Source organism: Peromyscus eremicus, chromosome 22 (genome assembly GCF_949786415.1).
Source record: "Peromyscus eremicus chromosome 22, PerEre_H2_v1, whole genome shotgun sequence".
Lineage (NCBI taxonomy): Eukaryota > Metazoa > Chordata > Mammalia > Rodentia > Cricetidae > Peromyscus > Peromyscus eremicus.
In genome coordinates this window covers 13,745,413-13,765,575 of record NC_081437.1, presented here as the reverse complement: position 1 = coordinate 13,765,575, position 20,163 = coordinate 13,745,413, and the positions used below count along the sequence as shown (strand labels likewise).

At 43.8% G+C, this 20,163-nt stretch overlaps 1 protein-coding gene across 2 annotated transcripts in view; it reads right to left on the bottom strand.

Moving 5' to 3' along the window:
- The window catches only part of Map4k3 (mitogen-activated protein kinase kinase kinase kinase 3), a 150,309-nt gene that overhangs the window by 98,960 nt on the left and 31,186 nt on the right, over positions 1–20,163 (bottom strand). The window lies entirely within an intron of this gene.

Below are 20,163 nucleotides of genomic sequence, written 5' to 3'. Positions count from 1 at the left end.
TTTAGAGTCACTGTGATGGTACACACCCTTTATCCTAGTACTTCACTTGATGGGAGGGAAAGGCAGCTGAGTCTCCATGAGTTCAAGGCTAGTCTGGTCTGCAAAGAGAGTTCCAGGTCAGCCAGGCTACAAAGTGAGACTCTGCCTAAAATTTAAAAAATAAAAATAAAAAAGATTCTGTGGTAGTTTGAATGAGACGCCTACATCCCACCCTACCCCCATCGCCATAAGTCTCAGTCAATCCTTGGGTCCCCAGCTGGAGGGGGTGTGTCATGGAGATGTGTTTTGAGGCTTCCAAGCCTCCCGCCATCCCCAGTGCACTTGGTGTCTCCTGCTTGGTTGGAGGTGTGAGCTCTCAGCTGGGCCTGCCACCATCATGGACACTAACCCTCCAGAACTCTAAGTCCAATTCGGTACTACTTCCTTTTAAGTTGCTTGGTCATGGTGTTTATCAAAAAGCAATAGAAAAGTAACTAATACACTCCCTATAAGAATTTAAAAATTAAAACAATTTGCAGGGAAATTTCATTTAAAAATCACTTCTTCAGGGACTGAAGAGAGGCTCAGTGGTATGACTGCTGGATGCTTTTGCAGAGAACTGAGTTCAGTTTCCAGCACCTACATGGTGGCTTACCACCAGCTATGACTCTTGTTCCAGAGGATTCAAAGCTCTCTTCTGGCCTCCATGGGCACCAGGCACAACACAGAGGCCAACACACACACACACACACACACACACACACACACACACACACACACATATTAAAATTTTCAGTATATAATCTCCATAACTAACAAATATGATGCTCATTAGAGTCAGCAGAAACCAGACCTGAACACTTCAAGCCAAAGTGACTTTCCCTTAAGTGAGAGAGACCTCCCAACAGCACTGAATAAACTGTTCCTTTCTCCAGGATACTATACACATAACGGATTCAGAACACCCCTGTAGGAGGCCCCTAAACAAGGGCAGGGTGTACCTGGGGGACACACAGACCTCTCTCTCTCCAGCTCCCATCCTAGAGTTTCTCAGACTACCACAATATGGTGTTCCCCTCCCACTCTGACATCTAAACATCTGCAAGTAAACAAGATGCTACATTCCCACCCCCTGCATCTTAAAACCGCAACTTTTAAAGGCTCACTTGTCTACTGAAAAGGAATTCAGAGTTTGGGTGGCTCTATCATGGAACCACAGACAGTGTGAAGTTACAAAGCGTGGCTCACTGGCCAGAGTTGAAAATACGCTCCCAGTGACCACAGGAGGGCACACTCTTTACTGACAAAGTCGCACACGGAGGTTGCTGCACTTGGCTAAAAATGGATTTACTTGGAGTTCTCACTAGCAGGAACTCAGCTGGAAAACTGTGACAGTAAACTCCTAGTGAGCAGGTGACTAAGCCACTATTTAGTACTCTTTGACTTATTAACATATTTCAGAAAGTCTGCTGAAAACTTGCTAGAAACTAACAGTTTCAAACTCAGGTTTCTTTGGAGTGAATTGAATTATGGTTCTTTAGAGTACATAAAACCCCAGGCAGCTAGAGTGCTCCTGCTCTTCTTGCTTCCTGAAATGTTTCTCAGCGTGTAGCTTATTTGGCAATACTGAGATATTTCACTATGTGGGGGTGGAAGTGGGAGCCCAAAAGAAAAGTCGGGAAACTTCCATTATACATGGAGGACTTTTAAAGCATTATGATCATGTAGCTCACAGTCATGGCTGCAGATGTGATACTGCAGTACTTGGGATGCTGAGGCCATAGGACAGTGCAGTGTCAAGACCCTACCTTAAAGAAATCACTTACCTGAGAATCAAGTCAGTATTATCTCGAATATCTATTCTGGATTTACTCTACTCAGCTCAAGCAATTTATTCTTCAATGAGCATGGTTAACACTCTAAGATATTAACATATATGAATGTTTTAAGTCAATATTAATAACAAATTCCTCAGACTTCTTAAGGGCAGAAACTGAAGAGAACAGCTGTGAGCACCTAGACCTGATCTTCGGCTGCATCACTGATCAGATCGCCTCTACATGCTCCCAAAGTGAGGCTCTGCTCATGAGGGGTGCACAGTGCTGCCCATACTCCTAAGGTGAGGTTCTGCTCATGAGGGGTGCACAGCGCTGCTCTCCACTAATACAACACTTTCCCGGACCGCTTTCAGACAGAATCCACATACACAACGTTTCCCCTTCACTGCAGAATTCACTGATGTGTATTCACATACTTAAGAGTTAGGGGAGCACCACATTTTCATCACCCTCCCCCCCACCACCAAGCAAAACAAAACCCTAGACCTACGAGCTGCCACTCACATTCTCTGAGTATTCTGGACATTCCCCTAAATGGAGCTGAACAATATGTGGTTCCTGGTAACTGGTTTCTTTCACTCAGTATGTTTTCAGATTCACATATTACTGCCAAATAATATTCCATTGCACAGAAATCCATTTTGTTTTTCCACTCTTCGGCTGAAGGATATATGGAGTGGTAGATAATCTTCAGCGTCAACCTGACTGGACTAAGACTCCCCTAGGAGACACATTTCTGGGCGTGTCTCTGGGTGTTTCCGGGGGTTAAATGAAGGAAGAAGAGACCCACTCTGATTGCAGGTGGTATCATTCCACAAGCTGAGGCCCCAGACTGGACACAAGGGCGAAGACGAAGATGCCAGATGAGCATCCCCTGCTGTTCTGAGGTACAAAAGGAGCCCCAGGTCTATGCTTCCAACACCATGGAGTGTTGGAACTCTGAGCCAAATAAACCTTCCCTCTCCCTTAAGCTGCTTCTTGTCAGGTGACAAGAAAAGTACCTAAAACACATGGGTTGTTTCAGTATTTGTTGTTATATAAATACTACTACTAAATGTACTACCATATAAATTTTTGGGTAAATCTGTTTCCAATTCTCTTGAATATATACCTTAAACGTACTAAGAAATGTTGGGCTGTATAATAAATATTTCAGTCTGATACTTTGATGAGCTGCCAAATTGTTTTCCAAAGCAGCTATGGTGTCTCACGTTATTACCACCAACACATAACACTCCAGTTCCCCCACACCTTCGCAAATCTGTTACTTTGAATTTTTTACTTTAGCTCTCCAGGTGGGGATGCCCACCTCTGCCTTTTGAATACTGGCATTAGGGTGTGCACCACCATACCTAGTTGATCCACTTAAAACGCTACCAGTTGTTTACACCTTAAGTTGCACACTCCATATGTTTTCTTGCATTATGAGTTGTTTTCCTTCCCCTCCCTGGCTCACTGGAGCATCACCAGGCAAGCAGCACATTACTGTGGAGCTCCCTACGCCTGAGCTGTCTTCACTCCTTGATGCACAAAGGCTTTCATTTTGATAAAGTCCAACTTGGCTTCTGTTCTGTCACTGCTGTCTCTCTGTCTCTGTCTCTGTCTCTCTCTGTCTCTATCTCTCTGTCTCTCTCTGTCTCTCTGTCTCTCTCTGTGTCTCTGTCTGTCTCTCTCTCTCTCTGTTTTCTGAGACAGGGTTTCTCTTAGTAGTCCTGGCTGTTCTTGAACTCGGAGATCCGTCTGCCTCTGCTGGGATTAAAGCATTCACCACCACCGCCTGCCCGGCTTCTGTTTTTCTTGATAGTTAAGAAAGCCAGAGTCACAGATCTCTGCCAACAGTCTGTAGTTTCCACCCTTACATTAAGGTCAATGATCCACTTTTAGTAACCTTCTGTATGGTGTTGCACCGTAGGGAGTTTCCAATTTCACTCTTGTGCATGTGGATACGAAGTTGTGAAATACAGTATTTTTAACTTCAATAAAACCCTTTATTATCTGGCCCCCACCTATCTTTCTAGTCACTCCCAAATTTGTACTTTATGCTCTGGCCAAACCAAACACATTGCCGTTCCCCAGTACTAGCCACACTTTTACTCCAGCTCCCTCCCCTGGGCCTAGATCCCAGACCTCATAGAGCTAGATCCCAACGTTAAAGCTAGCCTTAGGTTAGCCTGACCCTGACCCTTTAACTTCTTTTCACTCAGGCCTACCCCAGGCCCCCACATTCCTACAGATCCTAAGTAACCTTTCTCTAACTGGAGAGGGCCTGATAAGAACCCTGCAGATCTTCAGTTTACAGCTCTTGAAAACTCTTGATTTCAGATCTGTTTGAGAACTGCGTTTGGTGAGAGAGCTATGGGAGCTTTCAGATTAGACTAGTTTGGGAGAAGACATCTCCTGAGCTCATTTCACACTGCTGAGTTATGTTTGAGTCTGAGAAAAGTCCTCTGCATGTAGGAACATAGGTAAACAACACAATCAAGAAGCATTGTGATTGTACCTAGGAGCATGCAGGGTACCACAGGAAGTATCAAGGACGGCCATTTTTGGTGAAAATTGACCACTGCTGGGTGCTGAGCACCTGGAGCTTTCAATACTTACTATGTAGAAAAGGATGTTCAATGTGAACATGAAAACGGGATATGAAATGACAGCTAAGAAATGCAATAAGCCATGGGATAGACCTGGGAAAGTGCTGGCTACTGTGCCCTCTTCCTGACCCCTCTTACCCTAAGCAAAAACGAGAAGGTTGAAGAGACTATTTCTAAAATTCCTTCTAAAACAACGTTTAGAACAAATAATTTTATTCTAAACAGATTCCAAATAGTAACCCAGGTGGCAGGCTATAGAAAAACCATATGTTTAAATACAAAACAAAAATAAAAACAAAAACACAAAAACCATTAGCATTAACTCTGAATCAACAGATTTCAAGTGGGACCCAGGAATCTGTAGCTAGAGCCACCAGGCTACTTCTGATGCACAGTCAGGCCTGAGGACCTGGCCACAAATATCTGCTCCATTTGAGCTTTACAAGATGTAACTCAACTTCTGGGTCCAATGGCTTCCAGAAGATGATGCCACCATGCTGAGATTTGAAAGACAGGAAGTGAACAACATGGAAAAGGGATGAGGGAAAGGCACAGAAATAAAGCCTTTGAGTTTTAAAGGCCAAGGGGGAAAACCAAACAAAAACCAGACTATTTTGAGCACTTGGAGAGGATAACCACAGGGTGTGACCCGCACACACCCTTTCAGAAGGAAATGGGTAATCCACACTCACTCCTGAAGGAATACTCCTGTTGCTTTCCCACAGTTAATTGCACCAGGTGTGTGCCCACTGCAAAGGAAACCAGTTCACAGGAGAACGACAGGACGGCGAATGTCCCTGGTTTACTCAGGACACTCCTCCTGTAGGTACCCTGTTCATCATTACCATTAACGGTAAGTTTTCAGACTTCTACAATTAAAATTAATTCATGATACAGTTTAAGGTCATCCTACTTGAAAACCTTGAATTAGCTTGAACAAGACAGCCAGATTCTCTAAGGATAAGAAAACATGCCTGCTTTTATAATTAAAGTTTCACTAGTATACAGCCCTGCTCATTTGCTTAAATTCTATCAATGGCTGCTTTCTCGATACAATGGCAGGAGTAAACAGCCGAGCTGGAGATCATACAGTCTGCTGACCCATCTTCTAAAACAGCACACTGTTGTATCTTCACTGTCTAATAGAAGAACTCTACGCCACCTGTACCTACGCTCAACTGTAAGCTAATACAGTGAAAAGCTTCACTCTTCAACGGTATGGATATATGCAATAAACATTTAAGACAGGAGGCTTTAAATTCTTTATTCTGACAATAACATGGATTGTAGTAGTAGAACATAGCTTTAACACATACACAGATGCCACCATGACCATCAGGACACAGCAAAGTTCCACTGCCACGAAGCCCACTAGAGAAGTCATGCTCCCTTGGTGCCAGCAAGGCCTGTCCTTCTGGAACACCATGTAAGTCGCTCGTAAGCTGCCTCCTGCACCAAGCCAACGCATACAGCGTTAGTGTACTCCTCCCTTTGTTGGAATTGAGATTCTAGTACTGTTTGCCCATTTACCAGTTAGAGCACTTCCTAACGGGAACAAATTGGGTTTTTGTTGTTTACTTGAGTGTGCACATACACCCCTCCGGATCTGAGGACGGAACTTGGGGCCTCAAATATGCTGTACCCGCAGTCGGAAGGATATCTGGGCTGTTTTCAATTTTTGGCAAATATGAACAGCGATCCTACAAACACACGTGTTCAGGTTATAGAAGTACTAAGGCATGGGACTGGGTCAGCTAACGGAAGGCACATGTTTAACTTTCTAAGAAACTGGCAAACTACTTCTAGAGTGACGGTACCACTGCTCATTCCCAGCAGTGACCCGAGGCTTCCAGATGCCCATCTTTGCATTAGTCGTTATGACAGACAGCTAAAAGATGCAGTGGTATGGCATGGAATCTTCAGTTTGTATTTCGGCAATGAAATGACACTGAATATCTGAGATCTGCCATACTTTGGTGAAGCGTCTGTCTTCTAGTCCCTTGCCCATGTTATAATTGGGTTATTTTCTTATTGGAGTCTGAGTGTTCTCTACACATTCTAGATACAGCTTGTCATTTATTTGAGCAGAGTGTTATGGACTAAAGTGTGCATCCCTACCCCACTCCCATGTATGCGTTCAAGTCCTCACCCACAGTATTTTAGAAAATGACCATATTTGGAGACAAGTGGTTTAAACATAACTAAGGTTAAATGAGATCGTACGGGTCAGTTCTTACTCAATATAACTGATCTCTTTTCAGAAAGAGGAAGAGACACTAAGATCACAGGCTCACAGAAAAAAAAGGCCTGTGAAGGCACAGCAAGGAACCTGGGGGCCATCTGCAAGGTTGGGGGAAACCAACCCTGTCAGCATTTCGACAGCAGACTCCAGCTACCAGGGCCTGTGTGCTTCTTTGTTATGGCAGCCCTAGGAAGGGAAGACACAGCAAACCCTTTGGATTTGTCCAGTCTGTCTCATTTTCTTTTATGGATTGGCTTTTGGTGTCATTCCAACACCTTATTGCTTAAGTCCAGATCCAAAGATTTTCTCCTCTATTTTATTTGAAGAGTTCTGCAGCTATATTTAGATTTATTTATGACATCTGAGTTCATTTTTGTTTAAGGTACTTAGGTGGAGGTATTTTGTTTGGTTTTGCATGCCAAAGTCTAACTGTCCTGATTCCGCTTATTAAAAGAGACAATCCTCCTCCATGGAACCGCCTTTGCGGACAGTGGTTTCATTTCTTTCTTTTTTTTTCTTTTTCTGGAGCTGAGGACTGAACCCAGGACCTTTAGCAAGCGCTCTACCACTGAGCTAAATCCCCAACCCCACGTGGTTTCATTTCTACACTCTATATGGATCTTTATTTTGTGGTGACTCCTTACTTATGACAGAGTCTTGCTTTGATTTCCTCCAACTTTTTCTGAATTGTTTGGCAATATATTAAGTGTTTTGCTTTCCATGTGAATTTTAAAACACACACACACACACACACACACACACACACACACACACACACACACACCTGCTTTTCTTTTTTAATGGGAAGTATATTTAATCCACTCACTAATTTGGCTAGAACCATCTTTGCCCCACTGTGTTCCAATCCATGAACACTACAGGCGGGTCTCTGCTTCAGTTTCCTCCAGTATCTCATCAGTTTTTACAGTTGTCAGCAGAGAGAGCCTATGTTATTTTCGCTTAGATTTTAACAGCCGCATGTGGCGAATCGAGGCTGTTTTGGATGGAAGTGTGACACTGGGGACACTGAGAGGCACCCGACAGGGGAAGTGCCTCCGTGTGAACGCTGCCATCAGAATGTGCCAGGAGCACAGCTGGCAGGACTGCAGGGAGGGCGGAGCTCTGAAGAAACAGTCGATGTGATGGAGGACAATGGAGAACAGAGAGCACAGGAAATGTGCACAGGAAACGGAGACCGAGAGAAGAACACCTCCAAACTGCCCTCATCCCTGAGGACTTTCCAGCTCCATGCCATGTCTCTCTCCCACAGCCTCTCTTTTCTAGATTAATCTCAATGGCTCTTCGCTTCTTGAAACTAGACAATTAAAGATCAAAGTTGCTAGAGCTATATGATCTTCAAAAATAGAGTAAAATAGATAGAGATGATCACAGTAAGTTTAAAAATGTAGTTAGCAGTTAATGACTAGATATATTCCTGGAAAATCATCTGTGGATGACAAAACAGAAAAGCGAGAATGAGCGAATTCAAAGACTTATTTTGAATTCTACAATTCATCTTATTTTGAATTCTGGAATTGAAAATGGACTTGAGCCACATCAACAACTCAAAAAATTTTTTTCTATCCAAACAACCTCTTATAATTCTGCATGGTTATGAATCTTGATTTTTAATTTTTTTTAATGTATGTGGCAAGGGGTGGGTATGTGCACATGAGTGTATTTTGCCTGCAGAGGGCAGAGGTGTGGGATCCTCTGGAGCTGGAGTTACAGGTGAGCCACCTGATACAAATGCTTGAAATCGAACTCAGGTTCTCTGGAAGAACAATGAGTGTTCTTCACCACTAAGCCATCTCTCCAGCCCCTCAGTAATACTTTTAAATGCTAACTGTCAGATCACAAGTGTCAACTAATAATGTAGATGAAAACATGGAGGAAAGGAGAAGCAACCAGGTTACCAAATCCCAGCTTCCTGTTAGTGAAACATCTCCAGTCAAGTAGTATTCAGGCTCTAGGACCCGTAGTAACCTCCTGCAAAAGGCCTGGACTGCAGCTCAGCTTGGCAGTGGAGTCTTTGCGTGGCATGCACGAAGCCCTAGATTCAAACTGCAGGACTGCTTAAAACAAACAGACAAAGTCACCGAAGATTTGTCTTTTGGGAGTATATTAGGTGAGATATAAAAAGCCTCCCATTACAAGCACCTAGATATGGGGCTGGTGGGATAGCTAAGCAGGTAAAGCTGCCTGCTGACCAAGATGCACGCTGATCTGATTGATCCTGGAACCCTCCTAAGGATGAAGAGTTGCCCTCTGACCTCCACAAATGTGCCATCACACACACAGCTCCCTCCCTCACGCAAATACTCACCAAATAAATCTTTAAAAAAAGAAATACATGAAAGCCGAAGAAGGCAGTTGATCTACCAAGGAAGCACAATTAGAAAATAAAAGCCAGGATGCCGGATGACACTGCTCTCATGAAAATCATATCTAGCCAGAATTACACTCTCAGAGAAAACTGCACTTGGGAAATAGGATAAAGCTAGTATTTCCAGGAAAAACTGAGTTTACCAGCAGATGATGTACAAAAACGAATTCTAAAAAATATATCTCATAAGAAAAAGACTCAGAAGGAAATTTTGAAATGAAAGAAATACCAATAAAAATTTAGTAAACTTGGGTAAATATTATCTGAAGGCTGCAGGAAACAAAGATAATAATGATGTCTAATTTTTGTAACTTTAAGAAAAGATTGACTAAGGATATTAAGCAAAATGCCATGGGAATGAGTAGGAAGTGGGGACTGAAGGAAAATCATCTCAAGGAGCCTGCACCATTTGAAGGCTGGGGAAGAGCTGAGTCAGAGCCCTGTGACCAAGGGAATGTTTACTAAATGTATAGAAACAACGTAGGGCTGGAGAAATGGCTCAGTGGGCAGGGGTGCTTATTTGGTTGGCATGAGGGCCTGGGTTTGAATCCCCAGCACTCAAGTAAAAGACTGGGCATGGCCACTTGTGCCTGTTACCTCCAACAACTGTGGAGGTAGCTAAGAATCAGGAGGATCTCTGGGGACTGCTGGCTGCCAGCCTAGCCTAGGTCCAGTGAGAGGCATCTCAGAAGCATAGGGTGGAGGTGAGTGATGAAACAGGACATCTGACATCCCTGTTACCTCCACATGGATACAATAGGTATAGGTACACACACACACACACACACACACACACACACACACACACACATTTAAAACAAAACTACTAGAAAGACGGAAGTATGCATGAGTAACCCTTCATTGAGGGGGACATCACCCCATGTGTAATAAGAGCACTTCAGGCTGTCTCAACACCTGGAGAAGATAATGGAATTCAGAAGGTAGATGTCACACATCCTGCTCAGTCTACCAAATGCCACAGAATGACAGCCCTGGCCAAAATGGTTTGCAAGTTTGGTTGTACAACCCAAATCTGATGTGTTGTGGGCTGAATGCCCAGGATGGGAGTAATGGGAAGTGACGTGAAACCATTAGCAGGTGGGACATGGGGAAGGGCCTTAGTTCTGTGGAGTGTGTCCATGGAAGAAATTATGGAACGTCAGGTTCTCTGGCTTTCACTCTGGCTATGTGAACATTTCCCATGCTGCTGTTAGGCTGTGATGATATTTTAATTGTGCTGAAATGTGATTTTACTTGTATGTTAATAAATAAAGTTTGCCTGGAGATCAGAGGTCAGAGCGAGCCATAAGCAGAGTCAGGCAGTGTTGGCACACGCCCTTAATCTGATCACATGGCAGGTAGAGTCCTGGTGTGGTCAAGGGCACAGCTAAGCGTGGTGACACACGCTTTTAATCCCAGTACCAACCACAGAGACCTGGAGGTCTGTATAGACAGGCAGTGATGAGGAAGTCATGTGGCTGGGCTTAGAGCCAATGAGAAGGCAGAACAGGAAAGCAATAAAGATGCAGGTTAAACAGGAAGAAGCTCTCTCTGGGGGAAGCGACGGCAGCGAGGTGGTAAGATAAGGTAGTCCGGGGCTCTCTGATCTCTTTGGCTATTACCTCTGTATTTGGCTCTGTGTTTCAAGATAAGGTAGTCGTGGCTCTCTGATCTCTTTGGCTCTGTGTTTCTTCTGTATTTGGCTTTGTGTTTCTTATTTAATAAGACTGTTTAGAAATTCGTCTACATTAGGCCCTTGCAGAAACCAACACAACCATCTAGACTTCTAGTCTAGTATAGTCTAGATTAAATAAACTTTTTTTCTTTATAAAATTGACCTGCCTCAGGTACTTCATTAAAGTAGTGGAAAACAGGCTAATATTAGTACCTACAATAATAAATATTGTGTACACCTAGCAAAGAATAGAAGGAAACAACTCAATACAGAAATAAAATACTCAATACAAATTACTTGATATCACTTAAATAAGATTTTTACCTTCTATATTCACATACACAGATCCTGAATTGATAGTATGAGGTAAGTTCCATGACCTATGATATTAATATCACCCAGGTGACTGATTCAATCAATAATAGCCCATCAGTCAGACACTGAATGGGGTCCAAAAGGCCCCCACTAAAGGGCAGGCAGGGCTCTGAAGGAACAGGTGTTCAGGACTCAGGAAATAAGAGTTTCCATGTGTACGCACATCATCAGCCATTCTCAAGTCAGAACCTGGAGGGTTAGCAGGGAAAGTACTCCTCAGGATCAATGGCTATAAAAGCAGAAAAGTGCTTTCCTGTTACATCAATTTTTCTTGCAACACTATAAATGAAAAAAAATACAACAGCTCAGAACCTGCATAAATAAAGTAATCCAACCCACAGCCTACAAGTCAACCACACATGAACACAGTGAGGAGGTCTGTTTGCAGAAACTCAGTCCACATTTGACCATCTTCCCTCGAGCCTTGCCCCACCACTTCCTGTCATCTGGGATACAGTCATCACAGACCTACACGGGGAGGACTTTCCAAGGCCCAGAAACCCTGCAGATAATGCACACTGGTTCTTCTTCTGCAGACCATGCACACAGACCATGCACACCAGCACACAGAAAGGCTCTAAGGAGGCTGGGGAGACGGCTCAGCGATTAGCAGCATTTGCCGCTTGTCCAGAGGACTTGGCTCAGTTCCCCGCATCCACATGGCAGCTCACAATCATCTGTATCTTCAGTTTCAGGGGATCCAGCACCCTCTTCCGGCTCCCTGGGAACCAGGAACACATGTGATACATATACATACATACACACAGGCAAACGCTCAAACATTAAAAAACAAAACCAAACCCTTCCCTGTGGGCTGAAGAAGAGCTAGCTCAACACACACAATTAGCGACTCAACGCCACCCAAATTCTAGCTCCAGGGGATCCAATACTTCTGGCCTTTTGTCCCCCCACATCTCGTCTTCTGTTTATTGATTCGGAGTTCAGGTTTGCTGCCCTTCGGTCAGGATGTCTGGTCACCTCCCCCTCCACCTGCTCACTTGCTCTAGCTAGAGAAAACTAGTGAGTGTGTTGGAAAAGGTCTTTACATCCCATCAGAGGACTCATCGGTGGATGAGCAAATAAAATGAAAACTGGGGCAGAAAGGTAAATTAAACTTAACACTTATGTACGCAGATAACTACATTATTACTAAAACACACAGTATGCTACCCCATAAAATCCTGGTCTCCTTCCCAGCCTTCTGTGGTAACCGCAGCAGCACACACACACAGTGACTTTATGCAGCTTCAGTCACCTTTGGTCAACTATGGTCAGAAAATAGTAAATGCAACACTCCAGAAATAATGAACAATGTACTAGGCAATCTTCATTACAGTACACTGTTCTAAGCATTCTATTTTATCATATTGTTATTAGTGTGCCAAAATAAACTTTATTATGGGCATCTATATATATCTAAGAAAAAGTAATATATGGCTATATGGATGGATAGTCTGGTGCGTGCACGCGCACACATGCACACACACACAGCACTTGGCACTATCTGAAGATTTCAATACCCACTAAGGGACTTGAAACACAGCCCAGCAAATAAGGGGGTAAACCATGTGCTGTAAAATTTAGCGTCTATGCATTTCAGAACCTCATTTTTATCAGTAGTAACTAAAAATTCTATTTTTATAAAAGTTTATATAATAGCAAACTCCATTTTTAAAATTTAAAATCCCTTATCTTTAGATCTAAGTAAAAACAAAAACAAACCAACAAAAAAAACCTATTAATATATTTGGACCTGTGAAGGTGGGATATACATCTTTTATTACAAACAGTGGAACATGAAGGTGTTTCTATGATAAAAAATCTTGAAGTCAAACCAGATGATTGCTAATCTGATAAGCTCCAGGACACAACAGAGACTTTCTAGTCATGCTGTGTGCAAGGTTTCGACTCCTCCTCAGGCCTGGCAGGGGTTCACCCCACACACAGTCCTCCTGTTCCCAACCTCCTGCAGTGGCATCTCATCTGCTCTCGGTTGGCTGGCTTTTACTTGGGGACAAGAAGATGGAGTCAGGGAGGGCAGTTCGGTACACTTGGAAGGGCACCTGTCTGGAGCAGGCTCTAAGGTCACTTTGCCCCTGATGAAGATCAGGAAAACAGTTCTGTCTCCTCCAGACTGCGGATCTTCAGAGCAGAAGTCAGCAACAGCTACACGTGTATCTCCTGAGAACTCCCTGTGGGTCTGGGCTCTGCAGCACTTGTAATCCAGAGTCCAGGGCAGTCCTCAGGAGAGACAGAACAACCCAGCAGCACTCATCAACATCCGCAGACCTGGGCTCACCCGGGCTGCTGAGAACCCAGATGGCACCTTTTCAGATACACCATCAGAGAGCCCGTCCAGATGGACAGGAACAGGATGGGAAGAACAGACTGTAAAGAAGAGAATCAATTCTGAGAGTAGGATGAGGGAGAATAAGATCTTGAGGCCAAACGCACAACAGAGAGGCATGGTAGGTGGAGACCCATTGCGCTAACAAATACCATCTCCAGGTACCAGTGTGATGCTCCTCATGGCAGATCTGGCATGGGCCTTGACAGGCTGACTCAAGGAAGCTGAAGCAAGCACCACTCCAAAGCTTCTCACACAGGCTGGGAAGGGCTTTTCTCGTGTGGGTCACACGGAGACCGGATCCATGAAATCCTTTCATTAGTCTTCCAGAAACAGGAAGTTCGTCAAATACAGATGAAATCACAACTTGTCTCTTAAAAAAATAAACCACCCCCACTATAATTATAAAAGTGGACCTCTCACAAAAAAACGAAAGTGAATCAGTCCTCCATACCACGAATCCAATAGATCCGGTAACGGATACTTGGGGAATTACTGCAGCTGTACCGCAAGTGTACGAGCTCTCATTTCTGCATAACAACTATCTACACAGCATTCCCTTTATGCATTTCAAGTGCAGATGCTCACTAAAGGATACAGGAGGATATGCCCAGGCAAACATGGTATCTTATGGAAGGCCCTCAACCGTATGTAGACTTTGATACCTGGTCCCCACAGGGAGGCCTGGAATGAGCCCCCAGACACTGAGAAGCACCCATACATAGACTAAAGAGCAGGAGATTCCTTTCCTTTGCTTTTGGTTGTCCCCAATTAGAGGAACAATTAGAATCCCTTTGCAAAGTTTTATAATGTCAAGAAAAAAATTGATAAGCCGTGTAGCTACAAAGGTAAGTAGCATGATGATGGTTCATATGCATTGTTAGTTTGAACCCCAGCTCCATCATTTATTACAAACATATACATAACATACTTATTACATGTATGACAATGGGCAAGATTCCTAACATAACACGCCCGATTTCCTATCTATAGCTAGATATAACAATAAATGGGGTAAGCTGAATAAATGGGCTGCTGTGGACCAAGTAAGTTAGGATTTACAAAAGAGCTATGAACAGAGCAGATACATATTAACTAATCACTTAGTTTTAGCTATTACTCTACTCATCATGCCCACACATAAACATAAAAATTTTATCTTAAACTCCCAGAGGAGGAGGAGATGTTCAGTGTCTTTGTTGTAATGGTCTGCATTTCATGAGTAAAAGATAAATATTTCCATAATCAGAATTTATTTAAGTTTTGCAAGGTCACATGGTTGCTGCAATCCCAGCACTTGGAAGACAGTCATGAAGGCAGCCATGAATCTGAGGCTAGCCTGGGTTACAGAACTGCCTTGACTGTGTGTATCAGTTACTTTCCTGCGGCTGTGACAAAATGCCCCAGTCAGACTGGTCAGGAAGAAAGTGTTTGGAGCAGGACACCTTCAAATACAGCACAAGCAGAGAGCAGGAACTGCAAGTGGGACGCCCTTAAAAGCTCTCGAAGTAGACCCCAGTGACACACTTCCTCCAGCAAGGCTGCACTTCTGAAAACTCTCGATCAGCACCACCATCCGGGGACCCCATGTTCAAACACCCAAGCCTGTAGGGGACATTCTCATTAAAAACCACACACCATGTATGTTTTTTTAAGTTCAACAATTCAGTGTATCTCTGAAACCAAGGGCAGGATGGTTCGTTTTTGGGGGTTTTGCTTGGCTTTTACTTTTGTTCCCACTGGCTTAACTCACGGAAGCTGCTTACAAATGTGCAATATGATTGTTTGCTGTGATAATATTTACAAAAAAATTAAAAATAAATGGCCATTATTTTTTTTTAAATCTAATCAAAACTGTGATAAACTCAGGCAATGCCTGAGCCATATGTGCTGACAGAGAGAAATGTCTTTAACAGGACACTGAACTGGAAGAGCAAGTTGCATACTGATACAATTAAAACCAGCACATACGTCAACATACCACATAAGAGTCCATGTATGCTTAGAAAAGCTCTGAAAAGACACATATTGGACTGGAGAGATGGCGCAGTGGTGAAGTGCCTGACACACAAGCATGAAGACCAGAGTTCGAATCCCCAACACCCATGTAAAGACCAAGCAGGCTTTGTGGCTGCCTCGAATCCCAGCACTCAGGAGGCAGAGCCAAGGAACCCCTGAGCAAGCCAGCTGGCTGGACTAGCCAGAATCAAGTTCTTACTTCAGTGGACCTACCTCAATAGAGGACAACAATTCAAGGCAATGTCGACTTCGGGCCTCTATACACACCTGCACACAGGTGCGCGCACACACACACACATACAAACATGCTTACCCAAATATGTACACCATACACATGCAAAAAAATTAAAATTAAGAAACATATCAGTAACTAGTACTTAAATACGGGTAATGTGTTAAGGTGGCATAGAAAAAGGGCCCTCTTCACTCTTCCAACTCTTTAAAGATTTACTTATTTATTATGTATACAGTGTTCTGTCTGCATATACGCCTGCAAGCCAGAAGAGGGCACCAGATCTCATTGTAGATGGTTGTGAGCCACCATATGGTTGCTGGGAATTGAACTCAGGACCTCTGGAAGAACAGCCAGTGCTCTTAACCTCTGAGCCATCTCTCCAGACCCTTCCAACTCTTTTTTAAAGTTTATTTTTGTTGTTATTTATGTGTATGTGTGTGTGAATGCATGCCACACGTGTGTGGATGCCCTCGAGCCTGAGGAGCTGGAATTACAGGTGGTTGTATGCTGGTAGATATGGGTATGGGGATCCAAACAGGTCCTCTGAAAGAGCAACAAGAGAGAGCACTTAACTGTTAAGTCCCCTCTCCAGCCCCAAATTTAATTATATTATTCAATTTTGAAAGCATGATTGGAGGAAGGGGGAGGAACTGTGTAAAAAAAATGTTTTAACAACCTATACAAGGTATTTTTTAACATTATTCAGTGTGTGTGCATGCGAACAAGAGAAACTGATGATGTAGTTTACCAACGATTCAATACTATCACCATTATTCAGCGTGCAGGCAGATCCCAGAACTCTGCAGGAAGCTTTCAGCACACCATAACTGGCACAGCCAAACGAAAGCACACAGGTCTCAGTGTTGTAGTTTTCCATGAAAACATGAGAGTGTCCTTAAGACTTCTAATGAAAAGATAGTAACATTTATATGAGAAAATGCAACCATGATAAATCCCAGTCAGTAACCTTGATGCTCTGAAGCCAGCGTGTTTAAAGATTGAGTATTTTAAGGCACACACTCATGAGACTGACAGGAGGATTGTGGACTCTGCAGAGCACTGTTTTCAGGCAGCAATCCAGCCCTGTGTCAATCTCATGATACTGACACCAGGCTCCTCTCAGTGATCTCTGCCTACTTCACTCCAGCAAGAATTTATGTGGGAGGCAGATGAAAATCAGCAATCTGTTCATGGTGCTAGTATAGGTACTCAAAAAATATAATTACAAAACAACATATAAACTTCAAAGAAAGTGTATTTGCTGACCACCTAGTTAACATCTTAGAAATGGAGCTTTCACGTCTTTCGTGAGACATCAACCTGACACCGTGGGGTAAGTTCTGTGTGACTTTACAACTCTCCCTGGCTAACATAGGAAAGACAGAACATGACGGTGGTGGTGGTGACGATGGCAGTGATGAGGAGAGCACAGGGCAGGGAGCACGGGACAGAACGAGTCCTCTGCTTGAGCACTTCCTGCAGGCACCAGGCACTGTGCTGAAGCTTCCACACCATCCCTGAAGCAAGTGCTACTCCATTCTACTGACACCGCAAGGTGTTAATAATGAATTTGAATCTCATTGGCCTGAGTCCAAAAAGCGCTGCTCTGAATTACGACTTACCCACAACAAGGAACAATTTTCTAGAAAGAAAATCTGAACACGAACATTCAACCACACAGAGACCATGTGCACTTTCAATTGCGATGCATAAGATTTAATTCTGAATTTCACCTGTGCCTACATTTTATTTTTTAAGAGAACATAATAAAAAGCTTAAACTTTGTCGATGACCTCAATCAGCAACTTTGTAGTGTCAGGTGCTGTGAAAGATGCTGTTAATGTGAGTCCCCAGGGGAGACTTCAGTGTCTGGGGACAGCAGACAGGATGAGGGGCAATGTGCTTGGGAAGAACCTGGGAAAGGGCTTCTTTACACACCAAGGAGAGGTCCTTCCCTGAGGATGCAATTATAAGCTTATATTGTACATAAAATATGTAACTTTTATTAACATTTTGTCTTTGCTGTATAAACTATAACAGTAACTACTGCATTTCCTAATTCAATTTCTAAAGCAAACAGGAAAACTGGGGTTAGGCCTTTACTTAGGAGGCTAAGGCAGGACTATCTCCAAGTTCAGACCTGTCTGGGCTACAGGGTAAGTGCAGCAGTATGGTGATATTTTATTTGTGCTGAAATGTGATTTTATTTGTATGTTAATAAATAAAAGTGCCTGGGGGTCAGAGCTAACAGCAAGCCATAGCAGAAGTCTGGCAGTGGTAGCACACGCCCTTAATCCCAATCACATGACAGGCAGATCTCTGTGTGTTCAAGGACACCACCAGTATCGAGACACACGCCTTTAATCTCAATACCAACCATGGAAAACCTGGAGGTCTGTATAGACAGGCAGTGATGAGGAGGTCATGTGGTTGGGTTTACAACCAATGAGAAGGCAGAACAGAAAGTCAATAAAAAGACAGACACACAGGAAGTAGGTGTTCTTTCTCAGGGGAAGGACGGCAGCAGCAATGGGTGGTAAGAAGGTGGTTTTAAGTCTCAGCTCTTGGCTGCTGCTCTGACCTCTTGGACTTTTAACTCTGCATTTGGCTCTGCGTTTCTTATTTAATAAGACCGTTACATCTACAAAAATCCACTGTGATGGTTTCTTCACAACTCCAATTTTTAATTTTCCCACAGAATCAGCAACCCAAACGTGCTGCACTACAATGGCCTCTGTATAACACCATCAGATGGATCTCCCATTTGCTCTGTGAGGGGATTACAGCACACAGTCTGGAAGAGACCAATAAATGGAAGGTGACAGGGAAGGGTAGACTGAGGCCTCAGTTACTCTTCATTGAAATAACCAAAATTCCAAGAGTAACCATGAACCATGTATACTATAGGCACAACTAATGTTTACCTACCTGCCCATACTACACTTCCAAGCAATCTATTAAAGCTAGAAGAGGTGTTGTGTTTTGGAGTTTAAGAAAGCACTATAACAAAAGCCTCGGTGTTTGCTTTGTTAGTTCAGCATGGCTGTGTTTGGGCTGGGACTGGGGGTAGAGCCCTTGCCCAGCCTGTGCAAGGCCCTGGGTTCCATCCCAGTCTCTCACAATAAACAAATGACAGAACCATTTTTATATGCCAAGAAGAACCAGCAAAAACAGGGATGCCTGACAAGTGGCAAATAGCATAGATAAAGGTTTAATAGTTCTGTTGGGTCAGGCAGGATTGCAGAACACTGGTGGGCTTGGACAGCAGGCAGCAGCCATCAATCTACTCCAAGCAGGTGATCTTAAGAGAAAGCTGTTTCATTTAGGCTTGGCTTCCAAAAGTCTACTTTTGGTTCTGTGTATGTGTGTGCCGTGCCGTGGAGGACTAAAGAGGCTATTGAATCCCATGGAGATGGAGTTACAGGCTGTTGTGAGCGGCCCACGGTGGGTTCTGGGAACAGTGTCAGGTCCTCTGGAAGAGCAGTCAGGCTCTTCACCTCTGAGCATCTCTCCAGCCCCTCACACTGTCTTCTGAGCAGAACAAAAACTCTGGAACTATCTCGCCTCCTCCCTTCAGCTGTGGGAGTCTGAGCCAAGACAGGGAAGACAGATAGCTGCACTCAGCACCTCAACAGCTCATCTTCAGGTAGTTCAGGGGCCTAAGAAACTAGGAAGGAAGGGTACCTGGGACCATAGTCTGGAAAGGGCTGCCCTGGCTGCCTAGGGGCAGCCAGACAAGCCTGGCAGGACTTCTAGAGATCTGAGGCTAAGCCACAGCCGCATCACTCAAAGAAATCTGAGTACTTATACAGACACTGTGCCAAGGAGTTCAGCACTCTTGTTACAAGCACACACTGTAGTGTGCTACAAGAGACTTCTCAAAGTAGGGCCTTTGTTCACATCTCAGACCTATCTGGTAACTCATAAGTATTCAAGGGAGAATTTAATCTGATTTTTAAAGGTATTTTATGTTTCAGGAAACATTTAAAGACATGTTTTTCAAAAGAAAACCAGGCTGCTAAGTTTTAAAACAGGAACCCAATCCTGTGTTAACATAAGCAGACACAAATTAACCAGACTTCTCTCAAGAGCTCAGGACTCCCATAAGCAACCATATGTCATAAGTCCAGTGGAGCTCAAATGCGGCACCCACCCCCCCAAATGCAGCTCTTTGCTGTAATGCTACCAGCACCTGCCAGGTCCCCAAGCCAGACCCTTCCAGGCATGCCAAACGTGCAGCCCAGGATAGCTATGACTACCCAACACAAGGCCATAAACTTACTTAAACACCCATGAGATGTCGTCACAGTCAACTGCATGGCTCTCCAGCATGAACTTTGTAGGTGACATCAGGCAGTCATATCAGAAGGCTGGCCATGCCCGCCCACCCCATTCCTCCACTCAAGGAATTACAGGTGTCTGCTAAATCCTTCCGCCTGCTTTGATTCTTGAAGCACAGGCGTTCCAGCTGCCAAT